Source organism: Calidris pugnax, unplaced genomic scaffold, assembly GCF_001431845.1.
Source record: "Calidris pugnax isolate Ruff unplaced genomic scaffold, ASM143184v1 scaffold636, whole genome shotgun sequence".
In the NCBI taxonomy this organism is placed as follows: domain Eukaryota; kingdom Metazoa; phylum Chordata; class Aves; order Charadriiformes; family Scolopacidae; genus Calidris; species Calidris pugnax.
In genome coordinates, this window is record NW_015091434.1 from 85,977 (window position 1) to 94,421 (window position 8,445).

Here is an 8,445-nt window from a genome sequence, read left to right on the forward strand (position 1 = left end):
TTCAGCCTGGAGAAGAGGAGGCTCCGGGGAGACCTAATAGCAGCCTTCCAGTACCTGAAGGGAGCCTACAGGAAGGCTGGGGAGAGCCTGTTTAGAAAGGCCTGCAGTGACAGGACGAGGGGCAATGGCTTCAAGCTGGAGGGGAACAGATTTAGACTGGAGATGAGGAGAGGGTTCTTCACTGTGAGGGTGGTGGAGCACTGGAACAGGTTGCCCAGGGAGGTGGTTGAGGCCCCATCCCTGGAGATATTCAAGGTGAGGCTTGATGAGGCCCTGGGCAACCTGGTCTAGTTGGGGGTGTCCCTGCTGACTGCGGGGAGGTGGGACTAGATGACCTTTGGAGGTCCCTTCCGGCCTGGACAATTCTATGATTCTATGAGACAAAGTGGTGGAGCTCGCTCTCCCCACAGTCCTCCAGCTCCATAAAAGCCATCTGAAATGAGTAGAGTAGCCCCTGCCTTCAGGAAAGTCCACCCCAGTCCCAAGCCACCATCCCAACAGCAGTCCTACCTCCACTGCCCTTCGTCTCTGCAGGATGGAGCTGCTGGGCATGAAACGTTGTCGGTTGGAAAGCCACCGGTCAAGGCCACCACCCCTGGAGAAGCCACCTCACCTCCACACACAGTGCTCCTGTTCTGCTGCTCCCCAAGTTCTTCATGACGTGGTCCAGCTCAGGCTGCCAGCCCTGCTCTGCCAGGTCGTGGGGCTCCACTTTCTGCTCACCAGGACCTTCATCGAGAAGTTGGACAACGCGGGGTCCTCCCTGAGCAGCCGTATCCACTCAGCCGCGCCGCTTCCCACGTCTAAAACAGCCCAGGGCCACCAGTCCATCATGGAGATGGGTTCCTGCAGCTTCTTTAGACCCCCAAGGCCAGATGTTGCGTGTTTTTTTACCCATTTCTGCCTCATCTTCGCAACTTCAAGGGGTGCTTAGAGCAAGATATTGTATTAACACAAGAAATACAGGCTTTAAAGCGGTGCTGAACACCTTCATACCCACGTTCCCCCATCAGGGAGGCTTGGATGGAGGTCCCAGACCTTGCAGGAACCCCGGACTTCTCCTTTGCTTCATCTCTACACTACAGGGTCTCCTTCAGCATCTCCTTCAGCTTCCTCACCCCGCTGGCCAAGGAGAGACTGTCATCACCTGCGGTCCCTTTGGCACCAGGTGACCGGAGATCTCCTCTATCACCTAATTATTATTTACTTTCCTCCATTAATTCAAGCTTGGAATCGAGCTTTCCAGAGTGTGAGATCTTTGTGCGTGACGTCAAACCACTTGAGAATGGCACCAAGCCACCGGTCTGCCATCGGGTTCCAAGGTGGCCCCAGACCACTAATCCTGGTGGCACCAGCCACGTGCATCATTTGGCTTGGAGAAGGAAGCAGTCAAGGGGAAACCTCTTCTTTCCACCCATCTCTTCTTTCCATCCCTGCCCCAGGAGCCAGACACTTTCCCATGTACCAAACCATGTCTCCATGTCTTCAAGCTGGAGGGGAACAGATTTAGACTGGAGATGAGGAGAGGGTTCTTCACTGTGAGGGTGGTGGAGCACTGGAACAGGTTGCCCAGGGAGGTGGTTGAGGCCCCATCCCTGGAGATATTCAAGGAGAGGCTCGATGAGGCCCTGGGCAACCTGGTCTAGTTGGGGGTGTCCCTGCTGACTGCGGGGAGGTGGGACTAGATGGCCTTTGGAGGTCCCTTCTGGCCTGGGCAATTCTATGATTCTATGATTCCAGGTGTCTTCTCCTGGACACGGATACAAGAGAGGCAAATCTCCTTTGTAATAAGAAACCGGTTTTAATAACAGTTTAAATCATCATCTTTGTTATTTTCTCTTTCAGCTGCTGAGCCCAAGAAGTCAAGATGCACCCGCACGGGCCAGACGCATTTTCTGGGAAGAAGGTGGCAATCACTGGACCACGGCGAGCAGACAAGTCCTCAGCCCACCTTGACTCTCCCTTGTGGGGATATCTGTGGCCCTCAAAGAGCACGAGACAGAGCTGGGGCGTCTGTGGGGATCGTCACAGGTAGACTTGTTTACAAGCTCTAAAAATAATTCTCCCTTTGGGTGCCCTCCCCTGCGAATTGCGAAAATGGTTCTGCTGAAGGACCAGGTCACTATAGGAGAATGAAGGAGCCCAGAACTTGGGACTGCTCTGCACATCGTCTGGCACCCACCGTCGACAGCAAACACAAGCGGGGCCGTTGTCGTTGAATTTCAGGAGTAACCAGAGCAATCCTGACATGACCACACACCTCCAAGGCAAACTACAAAGCTGGTTTTAGAGAAGGCAGCACAGGAGAGACATGGACCTGTTGGAGTGGGGCCAGAGGAGGCCACGGAGATGCTGGGAGGGCTGGAGCCCCTCTGCTGGGAGGACAGGCTGAGAGAGTTGGGGGGGTTCAGCCTGGAGAAGAGAAGGCTCCAAGGAGACCTTGGAGCCCCTTCCAGTCCCTCAAGGGGCTCCAGAAGAGATGAGGAGGGACTCTTGATGAGGGAGGGGAGCCCTAGGAGGAGGGGGAAGGGTTTGACCCTGAAAGAGGGGAGATGGAGCTGAGATGTGGGGAAGAACTTGTTTGGTGTGAGGGTGGTGAGAGCCTGGCCCAGGTTGCCCCGAGAAGCTGTGGCTGCCCCATCCCTGGAGGGGTTCAAGGGCAGGTTGGAGGGGGCTTGGAGCAACCTGGTCTGGTGGGAGGTGTCCTTGTCCAGGGCAGGGGGTGGCACTGGATAGTCTTTAAGGTCCTTTCCCACCCAAACCATTCTATGAGTCCATCATTTCCTACTCCTGTGGCTCCAGCCCAGCCCCTTGGCCCCCTTCTTTCCTCCAGGACTCTGGATGGTCTTTAAGGTCCCTTCCAACCCAAACATTCTATGATTCTATCAACATGCCTTGTGGATTACAGCATCCCCAAAGATGTCTCAGAGCAACCCAAAGCCCAGGATGGTCCATGCTGCCCAGTTCTCCTCTGAACGATGGGTCACCACCCCTGCAGCCTCCAGGTAGGTCTGAGACAGGGAAGTCCCATATTGTGGTTGGAAAACCCACAAAAATTTCCCCATCTTACTGCCCCCACTATGTTATTTATGCACTGACAGCTTCATGCAGTGCAGATTCATGTCGGCCAGGTTCAACTCACCCAACGGTCCCAGCTTCTCACCATCCAACCCAGCTTCCCCTTGTTTCACTCCTCCACTTATTTCCAGCTCCTTCTATTTTCTTCTTGCGCCTCAGAAAAGATATTAAAAAGGTTTGGGATAAACAGCAGGCTCCTTCCAGCTCCCGGTACCTCCTCTCCCAGCTCTTCCTTTGCCCAGGGAGGACTTGAAAAGCCCATTTGTAGCGTGGGTCTGTGGGCAAAGTTATGAAAAGTGCTTAGAAAAAATGGGGAAGTCAATGAAGTTATTTTACGTCTCTGCCACAACAGCAACTGCTGAATTCAGGACTGGAGATTCCTGGCCTGGCATCAGGGCTAAAAACCTATGGGGAAGTTCAGCCATGTCCTAAGCGCAGACCCAGGAAATAAAGGCCAGCCTTGTCAGGAGCAAGGTGCTGTGTTACATCTCTGTTGCGTCTCATAAAGAATACATTCACCCTTTGGCAAAAAAAAAACGAGGCTCTTTATCTTCATCTGCGAAGGAATCCGGCTGACAGATCGATCCTGCCAACATCAATCCATCTGCCATCATGAATCAGGCTCCAAAAACCATGGGATTGGCTTGCAAATAAGAAAAACTTGGGTCGTTTTTATTTGCCTTCTGGTTCCTCAGCCTTTAGGTCAAACTTCATGTTTTCAAGAAGACGAGACGATTCCTCTTTTTTTTTTTTCTTACTATTTTTTTTTTTTCAAATGAAAACCGAGCTTCTCCTACAAACTACTGAATAAACAGCGTGGGCTCCAATAACATCCCCCACCACGAAAGCCTCGTGGTAGGATCGTGAGCTGGCCAGACGTCAGGCTGGAGGAGCTGGCTCCACACCCCCTCTCCGTACCTCTCCCTGGAAGTTCTGCAGCCCAGCATTCCCGGTGTTTGATCCGGCGAGCGCGTCTCCAAGGATCCAAGCCCCCATGCCAGGGCTGCCAGCCCCAAAAAGCTGGAAAACTGCAGGACCATAGAATCATTCAGATTGGAAGAGACCCTTGGGATCACCATGATCCGTTGAGAACCGGGCTAAAGAAATCCAGCTGCAGGAACAAGCCCTGCCCCAGGGATGGAGGAGCTGCTGCCTCACTTGACAGTGAGGCAAAAAAACCCAAAATCCCGTGGTTTGATGTGGTTTCTTCTGCTCGGGGGTGAAGCTTGTCCATCCTGGGAAAGGCAGGAGTAAATCCTGATTATTCGTAATCCCACAGTGAAATGACTTCAAGCCCCACATCCAGCCCACCCCACCGACCCTCAGGCAGCAACAAAATCCCTGCTGGTACCAACCTCTTTCCATCAAGCAGGAAAAAAATCATCATCTCCCATGAGTGGATTCTGGTTTGGTTTTTTTTCTTTCTTTCTTTTTAAACACAAACTGTGGCATGAGATGCTGAGCAAAACCATCACAGCCTGGTGGGAACTGTGGCCAGTGGGAGGGCAGGATCAGAATCACAGAATGGAAGGGACCTCTGGAGATCATCTAATCCAACTTCCCTGCCAAAACAGGTCCACCCAGAGCAGGTAAGATGGGCAGATGTGCTGGCACATGGGTTTGGGGTTGCCCAAAGAAGAAGAGGGAGTCCTGCTGCAATTCCATACTCTTCTGCCATCCCCGTTGACGACCAGCAACCGTGTCCTTTATTTTTGGCATGCCTTCGAGGAGTCATTGATGCACCCCACATCATCACACCAGAGGTCCAAGGAACGTGGAGATGGAGGTGGAGATGGAGCCCTCCCATCCCAGCGAGATGGACATGAAATGGGATTATGTCTCTCCACTGTACGCCGCAGGGCACAGCTAAATTGAGCAAAATCCCAATCTTCTCAAGGGTGGTTTCCTCTCCTCGTGGGTTTTATGGGTTTCCCCTCTCCCCATCTGGGGATTTGAAAGGGGGTTTATGGCACTTTTGCTTGAGACACAAGCTCATGGTACCTCCTCAACTCCATCCCAGCCTCCCAGGAGGGCAAGACTTGTATCTTCAGAGCCCCCCAAGAGCAGAAGACATGCCACCAATGCTGGCAGCCAGCCTGCAGAGCCCAAGCAGGGCTGAGGCACAGCTCCAGCTAATCCCCTCCATCTGCTATCACACACCACCTTTTTTTTTGGTGGGCTTTATCCCTCCTGCTGCCCTCCTCAAGGAGAGGTCTTGTCACTTTTGTCACTTCTATGTTGCACCACTATTGTACTCGCTCTGCAGAAGGATGTTGTCCTGCTTGGAGAGCACCAGCCACAAGCTGGATACCCTGGAAACACTTCCTATCAGCCCTTTTCCTATTTGTCTCTCTTTTTGGCCTGTTCAGTAGGCAGCAGCTATGAATAGCCAAGAGTGGCCACCAGAGAAGTCGGTCTCCTCCATCTCTCAAAGCCTTGAGCCCACACAAGGGTTGGGCAGGAGCGTAAGACTCCTGCTCCTGGCCCATCCTGCTGATACTCTTCTCCCTGTAGGCACAGAAGCCACCAGGAGGTAGAGAGGAACATTTGGGTAACTGGGATTGATGGCTTGGGTGGCTCCATTTCCTGTTGGTCCCTCAGGGCACCATGCAGAGAAGGACAGCTGGATGGGGAGGAAAATATCTCTCTCCAAGCTGCAGAGTCAATCTTGCCTCCCTGCATGATGGCCCAGGAGCTCCTCTCACCAGCTCCAGTGAGGGTGGGAAGAGGAGAGCTGGCAAGGATCATAGAATCATAGAATCATAGAATTGCCCAGGCCGGAAGGGACCGCCAAAGGTCCTCTAGTCCCACCTCCCCGCAGTCAGCAGGGACACCCCCAACTAGACCAGGTTGCCCAGAGCCTCGTCGAGCCTCTCCTTGAATATCTCCAGGGAAGGGGCCTCAACCACCTCCCTGGGCAACCTGTTCCAGTGCTCCACCACCCTCACAGTGAAGAACCCTCTCCTCATCTCCAGTCTAAATCTGTTCCCCTCCAGCTTGAAGCCATTGCCCCTCGTCCTGTCACTGCAGGCCTTTCTAAACAGGCTCTCCCCAGCCTTCCTGTAGCCCCCTTCAGGTACTGGAAGGCTGCTATTAGGTCTCCCCGGAGCCTCCTCTTCTCCAGGCTGAACAACCCCAGCTCCCTCAGCCTGTCCTCGTAGCAGAGGTGCTCCATCCCCCTGATCATCCTTGTGGCCCTCCTCTGGACCCTCTCCATCAGGTCCATGTCCTTCTTCTATTGAGGGCTCCAGACCTGCACACAATACTCCAGGTGAGGTCTCACCAGAGCAGAGTAAAGTGGCAGAATCCCCTCTCTGGACCTGCTGGCAACGCATCTTTTGATGCGGCCCAGGATGGGATTGGCCTTCTGGGCTGCAAGTGCCCACTGCCTGCTCATGTCCAGCTTCTCCTCCACCAGCACCCCCAAGTCCCTTTCCTCAGGGCTGCTTTCTAATCCCTCACCCCCCAGTCTGTACTGATGGTGAGGATTGTTCCGGCCCAGGTGCAGAACCTTGCATTTGCTCTTGTTGAACCTCATGAGGTTCACCTGGGCCCACCTCTCCAGCCTGTCCAGGTCCTTTTGGATGACATCCCCTCCCTCTGGTGTATCGACAACACCACACATCCTTCAGGCTCAGCCTTGGCCTGTTTTCATGCTGCTCCTTGTCCTGCATTAAACCAATGGTGGAGCAATGCTGTAATTCACAGCAGTGAAACCACAGGAGAGAAGCTACCTCCTTCTCATGGCTGAGGGTCTAACCCTTGAACTCCTCAGTGGGCTCGTTACAGCTGGTCTCCTGTCCCACCTCGATCCAGGGCCTGGCTTTGGTTCAGGAGACGTGCCTCCGAGCTAGAAGTCAGCACTGAATGTCTCCTGGAGCTGCAAGGAGACACCTTGCCTGCAAGCAATCAGCACCTCCGCGTGACGCAGCAGCTCGGGGGAAGCTGCCTCCAGCTGCAATTCTAACACAGACGTCACTTAACACAGCATCTGATCTCCTGCTCCCGTCCTGCTGAGTGATGAACGTTGGCAAGAGCTCCTCCTCCTGCTGAAGGTCTCTTGAAGGCAACGGTGTCTGGGGGACCTTCAAGCAGAGCGTTCACTGCGGAGCAGCCCCGGAGATTGCTCTGCCCAATGGACCATGAATGAAATTCAGATCGTTCAGGAGTTTTATCACATCTCATACCACACCTCGAGCTACAAAGACAGTCTACAGAGGACATCATCCTCCTTCTCCTGAGGACACCACCCTGCTTCTCCTGACTCAAGAGCAGCACCTTTGGGGATTTAAGGCAGACTGATGAGGCTTAAAAAGATAATTTACCAATGGAAGTGTCACCAAGCACAACACCAACACACAATAAATAGTCCATAATCAGGGCAAACCAGCAATACAGAGAGGACAGTGCATAAGAGGTTCTCCTCCAGGGATGGAGATCAGCAACCAAGCAAGAGAAAGGGTTAATGAGAGCCTGGGCAAAGCAAGGGGGGAAGACAGAGAGGAAAAATGGGGGAGCACAGCACGGGGGGGGGGGGGGGGTGGCCGACACATCCCCACCTGCACCCCATGGCAAGTGTCTGGCCAGGGCCAGCATCATCACTGGAGGGTCACCAAGAGAACTGGTGGTGGCAAAATCCCGCCAGCTCCCTCAGGAGAGGTGAGAAGCAGAGAAACGTTCCCCGTCAGGCTGGGCAAGGCAGAGGTTTTGGCTCGGGGTGGCGGGATGCGAGGATGGAGCCTTGCACGGGCTTAGGATACCCTCTGCAGGCCAGCGCTGAGCTCCACATGTCCCGAACCACAGATTGGTTTGGGGTGGAAGGGACCTTAAAGATAATCTAATTCCCTCCTCCCCTAGAGAGGGACACGTCCCACTAGACCAGGTTGCTCCAAACCCCCTCCAACCTGCCCTTGAACCCCTCCAGGGATGGGGCAGCCACAGCTTCTCTGGGCAACCTGGGCCTGGTTCTCACCACCCTCACACCAAACAAGTTCTTCCTGAGATCTCATCTCAATCTTCTCTCTTTCAGTTTAAAGCCATTGCCCCTTGCTGGGGTTTGGGCTGGAAGGTAAGATGGAGACAGAGAAACCAAGTTCTCTCCAGGGTGGGCTGGGTGTGCAGGAGTAATTTGGCAGAATATCTGGCAGAGATCCTTTTCCAAATCTACTGTTGCTAGAACCTCTACAGAGACAGAATCACAGAATCTTCTAGGTTGGAAGGGACCTTCAAGATCATCTTGTCCAACCGTCAACCTAACTGACAAAAACAGACACCCACACAACAAACAAGGAGCATCATCACTAAACCATACCTCCCAGCACTTCATCAACCTGTCTTTTGAACACCTCCAGGGATGGTGCCTCAACC